Source organism: Coregonus clupeaformis, chromosome 30 (assembly GCF_020615455.1).
Source record: "Coregonus clupeaformis isolate EN_2021a chromosome 30, ASM2061545v1, whole genome shotgun sequence".
NCBI classification, from domain to species: Eukaryota; Metazoa; Chordata; class Actinopteri; order Salmoniformes; family Salmonidae; genus Coregonus; species Coregonus clupeaformis.
Window position 1 is genome coordinate 48,583,841 of NC_059221.1, and position 16,749 is coordinate 48,600,589.

At 44.9% G+C, this 16,749-nt stretch overlaps 1 protein-coding gene across 3 annotated transcripts in view; it reads right to left on the bottom strand.

Moving 5' to 3' along the window:
- Window positions 1–12,256, bottom strand: part of lpar2b (lysophosphatidic acid receptor 2b) — a 37,286-nt gene extending 25,030 nt beyond the window's left edge. Inside the window, exons 1-2 of one of the 3 annotated variants that reach the window (XM_045209613.1) lie at window positions 12,039–12,256; window positions 6,714–6,790 (exon numbers count right to left, since the gene is read on the bottom strand). The gene's annotated coding sequence lies outside the window, so the exon portion shown is untranslated. The remainder of the gene's footprint in view (window positions 1–6,713; window positions 6,791–12,038) is intronic. The other 2 variants (XM_045209614.1, XM_041857504.2) reach the window with 2 other exon arrangements.
- Between the last annotated feature and the right edge of the window lie 4,493 nt (window positions 12,257–16,749).

The following is a 16,749-nucleotide window of genomic DNA, read 5'->3' on the forward strand; positions in this document are numbered from 1 at the left end:
TAAAAAAAAATATATATATATATATATTGGAAAGTGGTTATCCCACGGGCTATAGGGTGAATGCACCTATTTGTAAGTCGCTCTGGATAAGAGCGTCTGCTAAATGACTAAAATGTAAAATGTAATGCTAACCTCTCACCATTACTAATGACAGGGGACATGCTAACCTCTCACCATTCCTAATGACAGGGGACATGCTAACCTCTCACCATTCCTAATGACAGGGGACATGCTAACCTCTCACCATTCCTAATGACAGGGGACATGCTAACCTCTCACCATTCCTAATGACAGGGGACATGCTAACCTCTCACCATTCCTAATGACAGGGGACATGCTAACCTCTCACCATTCCTAATGACAGGGGACATGCTAACCTCTCACCATTCCTAATGACAGGGGACATGCTAACCTCTCACCATTCCTAATGACAGGGGACATGCTAACCTCTCACCATTCCTAATGACAGGGGGACATGCTAACCTCTCACCATTCCTAATGACAGGGGACATGCTAACCTCTCACCATTCCTAATGACAGGGGACATGCTAACCTCTCACCATTCCTAATGACAGGGGACATGCTAACCTCTCACCATTCCTAATGACAGGGGACATGCTAACCTCTCACCATTCCTAATGACAGGGGACATGCTAACCTCTCACCATTCCTAATGACAGGGGACATGCTAACCTCTCACCATTCCTAATGACAGGGGACATGCTAACCTCTCACCATTCCTAATGACAGGGGACATGCTAACCTCTCACCATTCCTAATGACAGGGGACATGCTAACCTCTCACCATTCCTAATGACAGGGGACATGCTAACCTCTCACCATTCCTAATGACAGGGGACATGCTAACCTCTCACCATTCCTAATGACAGGGGACATGCTAACCTCTCACCATTCCTAATGACAGGGGACATGCTAACCTCTCACCATTCCTAATGACAGGGGACATGCTAACCTCTCACCATTCCTAATGACAGGGGACATGCTAACCTCTCACCATTCCTAATGACAGGGGACATGCTAACCTCTCACCATTCCTAATGACAGGGGACATGCTAACCTCTCACCATTACTAATGACAGGGGACATGCTAACCTCTCACCATTCCTAATGACAGGGGACATGCTAACCTCTCACCATTCCTAATGACAGGGGACATGCTAACCTCTCACCATTACTAATGACAGGGGACATGCTAACCTCTCACCATTCCTAATGACAGGGGACATGCTAACCTCTCACCATTCCTAATGACAGGGGACATGCTAACCTCTCACCATTCCTAATGACAGGGGACATGCTAACCTCTCACCATTCCTAATGACAGGGGACATGCTAACCTCTCACCATTCCTAATGACAGGGGACATGCTAAACTCTCACCATTCCTAATGACAGGGGACATGCTAACCTCTCACCATTCCTAATGACAGGGGACATGCTAACCTCTCACCATTACTAATGACAGGGGACATGCTAACCTCTCACCATTACTAATGACAGGGGACATGCTAACCTCTCACCATTCCTAATGACAGGGGACATGCTAACCTCTCACCATTCCTAATGACAGGGGACATGCTAACCTCTCACCATTCCTAATGACAGGGGACATGCTAACCTCTCACCATTCCTAATGACAGGGGACATGCTAACCTCTCACCATTCCTAATGACAGGGGACATGCTAACCTCTCACCATTACTAATGACAGGGGACATGCTAACCTCTCACCATTACGTGGAAAACACGAGGCAGTCAATAGTGTGCATACGTTAAAATGTATGACTGTAAGTCACATGACTAAGCCGCTTTGGATAAAAGCGTCTGCTAAAATGGCATATTATATTAATAGCTGCCCCCGCGGTGACCACGACAGGCATCTGGACAACATGTTGCTGAGGGACGATCACACCCTTGAAAGACATACAGTCCCTTCAGAAAGTATTCATACCCCCTGACTTATTCCACATTTTGTTGTGTTACAGCCTGAATTAAAAATGTATTAAACTGATGTTTTTTCTCACCCATCTACATACAATACCCCATAAAGACAAAGTGAAAACATGTTTTTTAGAAATGTTTGCACATTTATTGGGGGGGGGGAAATTAGTATTGACAACAAATTTCAAAAAACATAATTCCACTTTGACATTATGGAGAATTGTGTTTAGGCCAGTGAGAACAAATTCAGGCTGTAACACAACAAAATGTGGAAAAAGTCAAGGGATGTAGCTCAGTTGGTAGAGCATGGCGTTTGCAACGCCAGGGTTGTGGGTTCGATTCCCATGGGGGGCCAGTATTAAAAAATAAAAATAATGTATGCACTCACTAACTGTAAGTCGCTCTGGATAAGAGTGTCTGCTAAATGACTAAAATGTAAAAAAAATTGAATACTTTCTGAAGGCACTGTACATACCAAACATAGGTACTAGTAAAGAGACTCCTAGTCTTCACCCAGTATCTCAGATTGTCACTGGTCATAGTAAAGGGACTCCTAGTCTTCAGCCAGTATCTCAGATTGTCACTGGTCATAGTAAAGAGACTCCTAGTCTTCACCCAGTAGCTCAGATTGTCACTGGTCATAGTAAAGAGACTCCTAGTCTTCAGCCAGTAGCTCAGATTGTCACTGGTCATAGTAAAGGGACTCCTAGTCTTCAGCCAGTAGCTCAGATTGTCACTGGTCATTTCACCTCCTTTACATGTTTTTAATGTGTTCCCATTCTGACTCTTCGTGCATTAGGCTAAAGGCCTAGTGGAATGTATGTACAGGAAATGTTTTAGTTGTAAAAGCCAATTATTGTTATTAGATGCCTTATTCTTACCATATTTTGTAATTCCAGACCAAGATCCCTGAGATGAATATTGTATATAATGTCATGGTTATGATAGCATGACATTCTGTTGCATATTGGGAGGTTACCTTATTCTTCCAATAGTTATTGTTTTACTAATATTACATTTCTAGTCCATGTCCCTGCTTTGCAAGGCGTTGGAAAACCTCCCTGGTCTTTGTGGTTGAATCTGTGTTTGAAATTCACTGCTCGACTGAGGGACCTTACAGATAATTGTATGTGTGGGGTACAGAGATCAGGTAGTCAGTCAACAATCATGTTTAAACACTATAATTGCACACAGAGTGAGTCCATGCAACTTATTATGTGACTTGTGTTGGAAACGGACTAATTGACTTGAGGATGTTTTAGTATATTTATAACCATATAACAAAAGGGGGCCTGTCTCTGAGACAGAATGTTTCCATAAGGGTGAGATGGGAGGCATGTGTTAGAGCTAATAGACTGTAAACTACTGGCCTGTAACACCGTCTTATAGCTTCTCTGTGTTATATCAGTATGTTCTCTCTATATGTTATAGCTTCTCTGTGTTATATCAGTATGTTCTCTCTATATGTTATAGCTTCTCTGTGTTATATCAGTATGTTCTCTCTATATGTTATAGCTTCTCTGTGTTATATCAGTATGTTCTCTCTATATGTTATAGCTTCTCTGTGTTATATCAGTATGTTCTCTCTATATGTTATAGCTTCTCTGTGTTATATCAGTATGTTCTCTCTATATGTTATAGCTTCTCTGTGTTATATCAGTATGTTCTCTCTATATGTTATAGCTTCACTGTGTTCTCATTATATTCTCTCTATATGTTATAGCTTCACTGTGTTATCTCATTATATTCTCTCTATATGTTATAGCTTCACTGTGTTATCTCATTATATTCTCTCTATATGTTATAGCTTCACTGTGTTATCTCATTATATTCTCTCTATATGTTATAGCTTCACTGTGTTATCTCATTATATTCTCTCTATATGTTTTGCATCATCATATCCACTTGAGTGTCAAGCTGGGACAATAACACCACCTGTCTAGCAACAGAGATGAATGATCCATTATTATTCTCAGACAGCTCTTTGTGTATGAGAAGGATGGGTAACAATGGACTGCGGCAGGCTGCTAGAATGTATACTCCCTAGTCTCAAGGCTTCTCCTGACTGGTAAGAAGACAGGGAGATGCGTGGAGGAGAACCAAAGGTTCTGGACTCAAGCTGGGACAATAACACCACCTGTCAAGCAACAGAGATGAATTGTTCATCCTTGACTCAGGAGGGGAAGGGCTTGTCTGTGAAGAGGGTACAAACAGAGGTCATAAATATATGTGCGTGTATAATCATACTTTGTCTTTGCAGCTGTATGATCCAGTGTGGTTTAATAAATCTAGCCTGAGCTTTCTTCGGAGTCCGATTGGAATTTGTACCAGAATCTTAGAACCTAACACTTTTTTTTTACTCCAGAACTTATTTAGGCTTGCCATAACAAAGGGGTTGAATACTTATTGACTCAAGACAGTTCTGCTTTTCATATTAAATGAATTTGTCCAAATGTCTAAAACATAATTCCACTTTGACATTATGGGGTATTGTGTGTAGGCCAGTGTCACAAAATCTCAATTTAATCCATTTTAAATTCAGGCTGTAACACAACAAAATGTGGAAAAAGTCCAAGGGTGTGAACACTTTCTGAAGGCACTGTATGTGTCTAATATACTATCCAGATAATAAAGTGTCTGATCACAGAACATTCCATAGAATTCTAGAAAAATACCACCTTTCACTAAAACGGCTGTAACTCATTCACAGTAAAAGGTATTACCATTCTGATTTCAGATGATCAATCCTTACAAAATAAGAAAGAGAAACATTTAGAGCATATTGAGTCTATCTTCATTAGGAAGTGTTAATGGCAGTTGTTTGGGGGAAAAAAGCACACAAGATACACATTTGATTGATTACTATTTGATTGATGCGGTGCTATTGTATGTCATATAATTTGAAAGGGCTGTTTCTCAGCTTTCAAAATATGTATCATGCTTTCATATTATGGTTCGAAACCAGCAAAGTATGCTCATTAACGTACGCAGAGGTCATGGTCTCAGAAAATTCAGGAATTCCAAAACTCTCCTACCGATGATGCAGCAATGCCAACATGGCGATTTCCACTTGCAGTTAGCTGGTGTTCTAAAGCCTAGTGTTTCCCCTTGAACTGAGAGGGAGAAACAGAGAGCTGTCAGTTAAACGGGCCGTTCTGTAGCTCACCTAACCACTCTCTGTGTGTGTGTGTTTCTGTAACTATGTGTGTGTACAGCAGACTGTTCCGTTGCCCTACAAACTGTAGAAGGCTAACAAGCCAAGTGAGTCCGTTGTGAGAAGCTATGGCCTAAGACCAAATTCCTAAAAATGTGGAGTCAGTTGTTGTTCTTCTATGTAGACCGTGTTGTTTTGTCCAGACTGTGGGATCATGTTAAAGAGTGTGACATCACCAGAACAGGCTCAGTGGTTGTCATGGGTAATCCATGTTTTTACATGTGTAGGTTGGTGATGGGAGGGGGAGTGGGGGTACTAGAGTGTGTGTGTGTGTGTGTGTGTGTGTGTGTGTGTGTGTGTGTGGCAGAGAGAAGGGAAGAGAGGAGATGACATGACATGATTTCTCTGTACTCAAAGAGGAAGAGAGATGTTCACAAAACTTCTATCTTTAATTCTGAAAAGTCTAAACCGTTGGGGGGGGGAGAAACACATTGAATAACACATTCATAAACGGCAAAAAAGACAGCCCAAAACGTATCATAAGAAACAAGGTTGAAGTGTTTGTCCTGTATCTAGGAGATATAAGCTCAGGAAATATTTTTTGTTGTTGTTTTTTTTTTTTACACATATGAAACTAATTTTTTGAGTAGGCACAAAACTTCATCTTCCTGTCGTTTTTTTTTTTACCGGTACCGGCTACCTTCAGACGAGTCCCATGACACTTATGGAGGTCGTAGAGCAAAGCGGAGAACACCATTGTGTTCGTGAGAGTCGTCTTTCCATCTAATATAGTTTGTAGGTGAAACCGTTCAGATGCTACCAACATTTTAGTGAGAAGACCGGTTTTCGGTATGTCTCATCGTCTGACAAACACCTACTGTAGCTCGGCCACCTTCCACCACAGAAGCAGAAGGGGCGACATCGGTGGATGCGGTGGATTGAGACACATCCAATGCAACAAACCGATCTCTCTTAAACAGACAGATTCTGATGGGGATGACCGGTGCATCAATCGACTCTAGGGGGTTAAACAGATTCTGACAGGTGTGTGTGTGTTAGCATGCGTGCATACACAAAAATGTATGCACGCATGACTGTAAGTCGCTTTGGATAAAAGCGTCTGCTAAATGGCATATTATTATTATATTATATTAGTAAGAGAGAGGAAGTGTGTGTGACAGATTCTGACAGGTGTGTGTGTGTGTGTGTGTGTGTGTAAGAGAGAGGAAGTGTGTGTGTGACCGATTCTGACAGGTGTGTGTGTGTGTGTTAGTAAGAGAAAGGAAGTGGGTGTCTCGTAACAGAACTCTAAACACTGAGCTGTCTGATTTAGACTTCCTGTTGTACCAACGCGTGTGTGTGTGTGTGTGTGTGTGTGTGTGTGTGTGTGTGTGTGTGTGTGCGTACTGGGAAGAATCAGTAAACACTAGTTGGAATGCAAACGGGTCATTACAGATGGAGACACACCCTTTGCGGTCCTCGTCCCTTCTCCTCGCTCTCCTTCCTTCCCCCTCTGTGTTTCTTAAAGGAGAAGTCTTTTTTTTTTTACAACCAAATCTAAAAACAAATATGTCAATGGTATGTTCTAGAAGTGTCCACCTGTATTACGCCGTATTCCCTGTTGTGTGACTAGAGCTGTCTCCTCTCTCCAGCTGTTCCATCCTCCGTGTAGCCTGCTGCTACAGGTAAACAAAGGAAACCCCAACATAAAGTGTCTTAATAGGGCGTTGGGCCCACCAAAAACCACAACAGCTTCACTGCGCCTTGGCATAGATTCTACACGTGTCTAGAACTTCCTGTATTGGAGGCAACCCATGCTTTAGTTTCAATATACAGTTGAAGTCGGAGGCTTACATACGCTTAGGTTGGAGTCATTAAAACCCGGTTTTTAACCACTCCACAAATTTCTTGTATAGTTTTGGCAAGTCGGTTAGGACATCTACTTTGTGCATGACAAGTAATTTTTCCAACAATTGTTTACAGACAGATTATTTCACTTATAATTCACTGTATCACAATTCCAGAGGGTCAGACGTTTACATACACTAAGTTGACGGTGCCTTTAAACAGCTTGGAAAATTCCAGAAAATTATGTCATGGCTTTAGAAGCTTCTGATAGGCTAATTGACATCATTTGAGTCAATTGGAGGTGTACCTGTGGATGTATATCAAGGCCTACCTTCAAACTCAGTGCCTCTTTGCTTGACATCATGGGAAAATCAAAAGAAATCAGCCGACCTCAGAAAAAAAATTGTAGACCTCCACAAGTCTGGTTCATCCTTGGGAGCAATTTCCAAACGCCTGAAGGTACCACGTTCATCAGTACAAACAATAGTATGCAAGTATTAACACCATGGGACCACGCAGCCGTCATACCGCTCAGGAAGGAGACGCGTTCTGTCTCCTAGAGATGAACGTACTTTGGTGCAAAAAGTGCAAATCAATCCCAGAACAACAGCAAAGGACCTTGTGAAGATGCTGGAGGAAACAGGTACACAAGTATCTATATCCACAGTAAAACGAGTACTATATCGACATAACCTGAAAGGCCGCACAGCAAGGAAGAAGCCACTGCTCCAAAACCACCATAAAAAAGCCAGACTACGGTTTGCAACTGCACATGGGGACAAAGATCGTACTTTTTGGAGAAATGTCCTCTGGTCTGATGAAACAAAAATAGAACTGTTTGGCCATAATGACCATCGTTATGTTTGGAGGAAAAAGGAGATAGCTTGCAAGCCGAAGAACACCATCCCAACCGTGAAGAACGGGGTGGCAGCATCATGCTGTGGGGGTGCTTTGCTGCAGGAGGGACTGGTGTACTTCACAAAATAGATGGCATCATGAGGAAGGAAAAATATGTGGATATATTGAAGCAACATCTCAAGACATCAGTCATGAAGTTAAAGCTTGGTCGCAAATGGGTCTTCCAAATGACCCCACGCATACTTCCAAAGTTGTGGCAAAATGGCTTAAGGACAACAAAGTCAAGGTATTGGAGTGGCCATCACAAAGCCCTGACCTCAATCCTATAGAAAATGTGTGGGCAGAACTGAAAAAGCGTGTGCGAGCAAGGAGGCCTACAAACCTGACTCAGTTACACCAGCTCTGTCGGGAGGAATGGGCCAAAATTCACCCAACTTATTGTGGGAAGCTACCTGAAACGTTTGACCCAAGTTAAACTATTTAAAGGCAATGCTACCAAATACTAATTGAGTGTATGTAAACTTCTGACCCACTGGAAATGTGTTAATTCTCTCTATTATTCTGACATTTCACATTCTTAAAATAAAGTGGTGATCCTAACTCACCTAAGACAGGGAAATTTTTACTAGGATCAAATGTCAGGAATTGTGAAAAACTGAGTTTAAATGTATTTGGCTAAGGTGTATGTAAACTTCCGACTTCAACTGTACCTTGTACCCCTCATTTACTAAAGTGTGTCCTTCATTAGTTATAACTGTTATATTGTATTAGTCTCTGGGTACACTGAAAATGATTACCACACAGTCAGTTCACACACACACACACAGAAACCAATGTAGGGTCAGATTATCTCTCCCTAGTCCTGAAGCCTTTAACATTGACAGTGGGTATAAAACAACCATGCTGTGTGTGTGCGTGCGTGTGAGTCAGAGATGAGCCCCCTATATGTGGCTCCCTGCAGCGAGGCGTGGAGAGACCAGCAGTACGTTAGGAGGAGGCACGCGCATCAATGCTCCTCATTCACCCACACACACACACACACACACACACACACACACACACACCACTACTCCCCCGCTCTCCTCCTTCCCCCTGCATTATCAGTCCATGTTGTTTCGTTCCCATCTTTCCGAGAATTAAGAGCAGTTTCAGCCACAAGCGGAAAGCTATTTTCTAGTTTCCAAACAAACCCCCCGCCTTTATCTTTCTATTGCATCAGAAGGCTCGGCTACAAGTGTGAGATGAGAGACGTTGAGTGTTTCTGAGAAATAAAGGTGCTTTCTGTGTTCATGTCTCCAACCGACAGCTGCAGACTGAGAGAAGTGGGTGCACCTCCACTAGTTGACTGACAGGATGCAGGAAGTCTAGTTGAAGTGGGTGCACCTCCACTAGTTGACTGACAGGATGCAGGAAGTCTAGTTGAAGTGGGTGCACCTCCACTAGTTGACTGACAGGATGCAGGAAGTCTAGTTGAAGTGGGTGCACCTCCACTAGTTGACTGACAGGATGCAGGAAGTCTAGTTGAAGTGGGTGCACCTCCACTAGTTGACTGACAGGATGCAGGAAGTCTAGTTGAAGTGGGTGCACCTCCACTAGTTGACTGACAGGATGCAGGAAGTCTAGTTGAAGTGGGTGCACCTCCACTAGTTGACTGACAGGATGCAGGAAGTCTAGTTGAAGTGGGTGCACCTCCACTAGTTGACTGACAGGATGCAGGAAGTCTAGTTGAAGTGGGTGCACCTCCACTAGTTGACTGACAGGATGCAGGAAGTCTAGTTGAAGTGGGTGCACCTCCACTAGTTGACTGACAGGATGCAGGAAGTCTAGTTGAAGTGGGTGCACCTCCACTAGTTGACTGACAGGATGCAGGAAGTCTAGTTGACTTCCGGCTCCCTGTTCCTCAGTTCACACTCACTATTCTGTCAGTATTCAGATACTCTTATCCCATTTACACAGAGACAAAAAACCCTTATTTTTACATTTAGTTTCCCTTCTTTTTTGGATATGTGAAAGGGTTAGGGGTAAAGAACAATGATACATATTGACCCAGCTGGAAACCCTCCGACTCTGTCACCTTCTGTCTCTCTGTCTGTCTGTCTCTATCACCTTCTGTCTCCATGTCTGTCTGTCTCTCTCGCTGTCACCTTCTGTCTCCATGTCTGTCTTTCTGTATCCGTGTGTCTGTCGCTCTCTGTCACCTTCTGTCTCCATGTCTGTCTGTCACCTTCTGTCTCCATGTCACCTTCTGTCTCCATGTCTCTCTCTCTATCACCTTCTGTCTCCATGTCTGTCTGTCTGTCTCTCTGTCACCTGTCTCCATGTCTGTCTGTCTGTCTGTCTGTCTGTCTCTCTGTCACCTTCTGTCTCCATGTCTGTCTGTTTCTGTCACCTTCTGTCTCCATGTCTGTCTGTCTCTCTGTCAACTTCTGTCTCCATGTCTGTCTGTCACCTTCTGTCTCCATGTCACCTTCTGTCTCCATGTCTCTCTCTCTATCACCTTCTGTCTCCATGTCTGTCTGTCTGTCTCTCTGTCACCTGTCTCCATGTCTGTCTGTCTGTCTGTCTGTCTGTCTGTCTCTCTGTCACCTTCTGTCTCCATGTCTGTTTCTGTCACCTTCTGTCTCCATGTCTGTCTGTCTCTCTGTCAACTTCTGTCTCCATGTCTGTTTCTGTCACCTTCTGTCTCCATGTCTGTCTGTCTCTCTGTCAACTTCTGTCTCCATGTCTCTCTGTCACCTTCTGTCTCCATGTCTGTCTGTCACCTTCTGTCTCCATGTCTCTCTGTCACCTTCCGTCTCCATGTCTGTCTGTCTTTCTCTCTATCACCTTCTGTCTCCATGTCTGTCTGTCTGTCTCTCTGTCACCTTCTGTCTCCATGTCTGTCTGTCTCTCTGTCACCTTCTGTCTCCATGTCTGTCTGTCTCTCTCTCTATCACCTTCTGTCGCCATGTCTGTCTGTCTGTCTCTCTATCACCTGTCTCCATGTCTGTCTGTCTCTCTCTCTGTCACCTTCTGTCTCCATGTCTGTCTGTCTCTCTCTCTATCACCTTCTGTCGCCATGTCTGTCTGTCTGTCACCTTCTGTCACCTTCTGTCTCCATGTCTGTCTGTCACCTTCTGTCTCCATGTCTGTCTGTCTCTCTCTCTGTCACCTTCTGTCTCCATGTCTGTCTGTCTCTCTCTCTCTATCACCTTCTGTCTGTCTGTCTGTCTGTCTGTCTGTCTGTCTGTCTGTCTCTCTCTCTCTCTCTCTCTATCACCTTCTGTCTCCATGTCTGTCTGTATGTCTATCACCTTCTGCCTCTGTCCCTGTGCAAATTTATGTTTATGTGTATGTGTTTGACTCTCTCTCCCCCCTTCACACACACACACCTTTACAACGTTTAGTTGATAGGCTACCAATGAGATAAGAGCGATCAACACTATTCATGGTGCTGTGGTGAGCTCACTGTAGATCTCCATTGAGCATCGCAGTACTGGCCAGGGCAATCACCGTGGAGGAGCCGCCCGGCGCCGGGGGGCAATACAAACAACAGATAACACTGTGAGGTCAACTCTGACCCATTAAATAGTCTTCTTTTACACGCTCTTAATTTTCAATTTCTCTCGCTCCCTCCAAACGCTCCACAGGGCGAGTGTGTGGGAATTCCAGCAGCAGAGCGCGAGCAGCATTGGTGCGCTAGGCCGAGCGTGCACTTTTAAAAAAACATGTTTTTTCTTTTGTGTGACAACTTTAGAAACATTACTTTCAATAGGTCTATGCAAACTGCTGCAATTGACCATATGACTGCTGCAACAAAGAACAGAAACAAATATATTTTACAGCCTATATCCGGGAAACGTTCACATACACTTTGTGCACAAGTGACTTCTGAGGTCGGTGCAGCGCATACGGAATGTCACGCGATACAGCGGCGCAACCGCGAGCCTGCCAGCGAGACACAGCAACGCCGAGAAGATTTACAAAGGTTATTTTATGAACAGTATGGTAAAACTCCACAACCATTATGCAAAAGATAAGTGCTGAGAGAACAATGTTCTTTTTACGTCTTGTTTTTACGAGTTTCTCAAGTTAAACCAATCATAAAGGCCTATAACGTAGCCTAGGTTGAGTTTGTCGCACGTAGCCTATCCTAGTTTAGCTTTCACTCACTAAACAATGAAAAGGTGCTTTCGTAAAAAAAAAACTAAAACCATATCCAAGTATCCAGTTCCTTACCTTAGTCTTGCCTTAGCGCCTATCCCTTCATATCCGCTTCCAGACACGAGATTAGTCTTTGTTTAATCCACAAATTTGGCCAAAAGTTACAATCCAAATTTGAGTTTCGAGTAACTTTGGTCGTTTGGCAGCAGCTACCTGTGCGCGGTAGAGAAAGGGTGCGGCAAAGTTGCCTCTCTCTCTCTCTGCCTGTCAGAATGTGACTTTGGTTCGCTTTGCACAACCTGGGCGCCCAACGTCCCCGCCCCTACCGGTCCCCCGTTGGACACTGGCAGGGCAACACAACCAATGAGAGGAGGAGAAAGGATGATTGACAGCGTAGGTACAGCGTTTGGCAAGTCAGCGCTTTGATTTTACGCGGATGCTGGGCTGTGATGTGATGTGTTGGGTGTGATTTTGTTTTGACAAGAAACAAGACATCAATTATTTATAGAAAAAGACAATAGAATGGCTAAAGGGTTTCCAGGGCGTCTGAAGACAGAGATGATGCTATAGGAGTTAGGAGATGACAGTGAAGAGTTGCGCTAGGAGCCTAATAGAATAATAGCCTACGCATAATAAACATTGAGAGGACAAAATAAGTTTAAAAATAAGCAAAATAATATAATTATAGCCTACATACATTTTAGCTCTCATCATTATTTCACGAGGGTGCGAGGCGCCAGGCATGTGGAGCTCCTTTTAGGCGGGACAGTGGACAGGCATACTATTACAATGATAAATGTGTAGGCTTTTGATTAGTAGATTTTTATATTTAAGCAATAAGGCCCGAGGATGGGGCGGCAGGTAGCTTAGTGGTTAAGAGCGTTGTGCCAGTAACCGAAAGGTCGCTGGTTCTAATCCCCGAGCCAACTAGGTGAAAAATCTGTCAATGTGCCCTTGAGCAAGGCACTTAACCCTAATTGCTCCTGTAAGTCGCTCTGGATAAGAGCGTCTGCTAAATAATGTAAATGTAAATGTATATGGCCAATAAACCATGGCTAAGGACTGTTCTTAGGCAAGACGCATGGCTGAGTGCCTGGATACAGCCCTTAGCAGTGATATTTTGGCCATATACCACAAACTCAGAGGTATCTTATTTGCTATTATAAACTGGTTAACAACATATATAGAACAATAAAAATAAATGTTTTGTCATACCCATGGTATACGGTCTGATATACCACTGCTATCAGCCAAATCAGCATTCAAGGCTCGAACCACCCAGTTTATCATCAGAATTTGACTATCTTCTTATTTATCTCGCAGATAAAAAGCTCAGAGCTCACCCCCTCTTCCCTCACAACCCCTCCTCCCTCCCTCTCTCTCTAGTCTCTCTCTCTCTACCGTCTCTCTCCCTCGCTCTCTCTCTACCTTCTCTCTCTCTCTACCTTCTCTCTCCCTCCCTCTCTCTCTACAGTCTCTCTCTCTCTCTCTCTAGTCTCTCTCCTACGCTCTCTCTACCTTCTCTCTCCCTCGCTCTCTCTCTACCTTCTCTCTCCCTCCCCCTCTCTCTACAGTCTCTCTCTCTCTCTCTCTACCTTCTCTCTCCCTCGCTCTCTCTCTACCGTCTCTCTCCCTCGCTCTCTCTCTACCGTCTCTCTCCCTCGCTCTCTCTCTACCATCTCTCTCCCTCGCTCTCTCTCTACCATCTCTCTCCCGTCTCTCTCCCTCCCTCTCTCTCTCTCTCTTCCGTCTCTCTCCCTCTCTCTCCCGTCTCTCTCCCTCGCTCTCTCTCTCTCCCTCACTCTCTCTCTCTACCTTCTCTCTCCCTCACTCTCTCTCTACCTTCTCTCTCTCTACCTTCTCTCTCCCTCCCTCTCTCTACACTCTCTCTCTCTACAGTCTCTCCTTCACTCTCTACCTTCTCTCTCCCTACCTTCTCTCTCCCTCCCTCTCTCTCTACAGTCTCTCTCTCTCTCTACTGTCTCTCTCCCTCTCTCTACCGTCTCTCTCCCTCGCTCTCTCTCTCTACCGTCTCTCTCTCTCCCTCTCTCTCTACAGTCTCTCCCTCTCTCTACCGTCTCTCTCCCTCTCTCTCTAGTCTCTCCCTCTCTCTACTGTCTCTCTCCCTCTCTCTACCGTCTCTCTCCCTCGCTCTCTACCGTCTCTCTCCCTCGCTCTCTAACTACCATCTCTCTCCCTCGCTCTCTCTCTACCGTCTCTCTCCCTCGCTCTCTCTCTCTCTCTGTCTCTCTCCCTCGCTCTCTCTCTACCTTCTCTCTCCCTCGCTCTCTTTCTACCTTCTCTCTCTCTACCTTCTCTCCCTCGCTCTCTCTACCTTCGCTCTCCCTCCCTCGCTCTCTACAGTCTCTCTCTCTACAGTCTCTCTCCTACGCTCTCTACCTTCTCTCTCCCTCGCTCTCTCTCTACAGTCTCCCTCCTTCGCGCTCTCTCTACCTTCTCTCTCCCTCCCTCGCTCTCTCTCTACCTTCTCTCTCCCTCCCTCTCTCTCTACAGTCTCTCTCTCTCTACAGTCTCTCTCCTTCGCTCTCTCTCTACCTTCTCTCTCCCTCGCTCTCTCTCTACCGTCTCTCTCTCTCTCTACCATCTCTCTCGTCTCTCTCCCTCTCTCTCTCTCTCTACCGTCTCTCTCCCTCGCTCTCTCTCTACCTTCTCTCTCCCTCGCTCTCTCTCTCTTCTCTCTCCCTCGCTCTCTCTACCTTCTCTCTCCCTCGCTCTCTCTCTACCTTCTCTCTCCCTCCCTCTCTACAGTCTCTCTCTCTCTACAGTCTCTCCTTCGCTCTCTCTACCTTCTCTCTCCCTACCTTCTCTCCCTCCCTCTCTCTCTACAGTCTCTCTCTCTCTCTCTCCCTCGCTCTCTCTCTCCCTCTCGTCTCTCTCCCTCGCTCTCTACTGTCTCTCTCCCTCTCTCTCCCTCTCTCGCTCTCTCTCTACCGTCTCTCTCCCTCGCTCTCTCTCTCTACCGCCTCTCTCTCTCTCTCTCTCTCTCTCTCTCTCTCTCTACCGTCTCTCTCCCTCGCTCTCTCTCTCTCCCTCGCTCTCTCTCTCCCTCGCTCTCTACCGTCTCTCTCCCTCGCTCTCTACTGTCTCTCTCCCTCTCTCTACCGTCTCTCTCCCTCGCTCTCTCTCTCTCTCCCTCGCTCTCTACCGTCTCTCTCCCTCGCTCTCTCTCTCTCTACCGTCTCTCTCCCTCTCTCTGCTTCACATTATGAATGACCCAAACCCAAACCCCAGCCCTTCGCTCCAGTGCCACACAGTTACTCAACAACATGTTCCCCACATTTGTCGTGGTTGACGTGTTTAGAACAGGGAAGGTTTTTCTCTGTGACACACAGTGTTGTTTAAGGAGTGGTTGATCTCTCCAGCTTGTTGTATGACAACAGAAATAATCAAAACAACATATCAACTAGACTAATGAAACTGTTTTAGGCTGCGTCCCAAATGGGACCAGAGCCCTACAGGTTGGCTTGACTTCCAACATATACACGAGCCTCTCCTATAGGACTATCCTCACCACCACAGTCTAGTTTCCTAGCAACATTCTCATTTTGTGTGTGTTATAAGCAGTTTCCTTGTGTAAGTGTGTGTCTGTGTGTCTGTGTGTGTGTGTGTGATCACAGCCTGATCCACCATCCTGACCAACACAATCTGTGTAGTTAGCAGAAGACAAGCTGACAAGATCAGGATGTTTGAACGAGGCCTGTTTAAATCTATGACCCATGGAGATTAGGCCGAGCTGTACCTCATTACTTGGCAACCACACTGCTAGTTTGAAGAAAGTATTGACTCTAGATGATGAAATGTAAGGATATGAATTCTTGGCTGTTTGGTTTGGGGATGATTAAACTGTTGCGACACAAAGTAAAATGTTTATGGAAGATTAGCTATCAGATATACAAACGTGTGTGTGTCCAGCATGTGTGTGTCCAGCATGTGTATGTGTGTTTGTGTGTCTGTCATTGTTTCCAGTTATTTTATTAGCCGTCTCCACTTCCTGCTGTGTTCTCCGTGTCACAGGAAACTGTGCCGCTGCTAGGCAACCCAGACGTGCGTGCCCTGCACACACACACACACACACACACACACACACACACCTGTGAGAGAGAGGAAATAGAAGAGTGTTGTGTCTGAGAGGAAGTGTAATTGGAGAGGGGAAGAGGAGGAGAGAGGGATCGATGAGGACAAGACAAGAAGGGAAGATGAGAAAGAGAGGTAGGAAAATATGTTTAGAAAAGAGAGAGAGGTAAGAGAGAAAGAGGTAGTGAGAATTGGAAACATGTAAGAACAGAGAGAGAGAAGGAAGGAGGAGAGAAGTGGTGGATGACAGCCAAACTGCATCACTCTCCCATCATAAAACCAACTCCCAGCCTGGAACAGCAACTGGGCGTGCTACAATATGGCAGTCAATCTGTACTTGATGTGTGACCATCTGCAATTATCAATGTGTGTGTGTGTGAGAGTGAGAGAGTTGTGTGTGTGTGAGAGTGAGAGAGTTCTCTCTGTGTGTGTGTGTGTGTGTGTGTGTGTGTGAATCACATATGGAGTTGCTTATTGTCATCTGGCATCAATTTAGGGAGGGCCTTGATGTACCAATGATTACCCCCCCCCAGCCCCTCAGAAAGAGAGAGAGAGAGAGAAAGAGAGGGAGAGGCGTGTGCTTTGCGTGTTCTGTATGTCTCTGTCTTTGCGTGTGTGTGTGTCTCTATGTATTTTATTATACAGTGTGTGTCTCTATGTATTTTATTATACAGTGTGTGTCTATGTATTT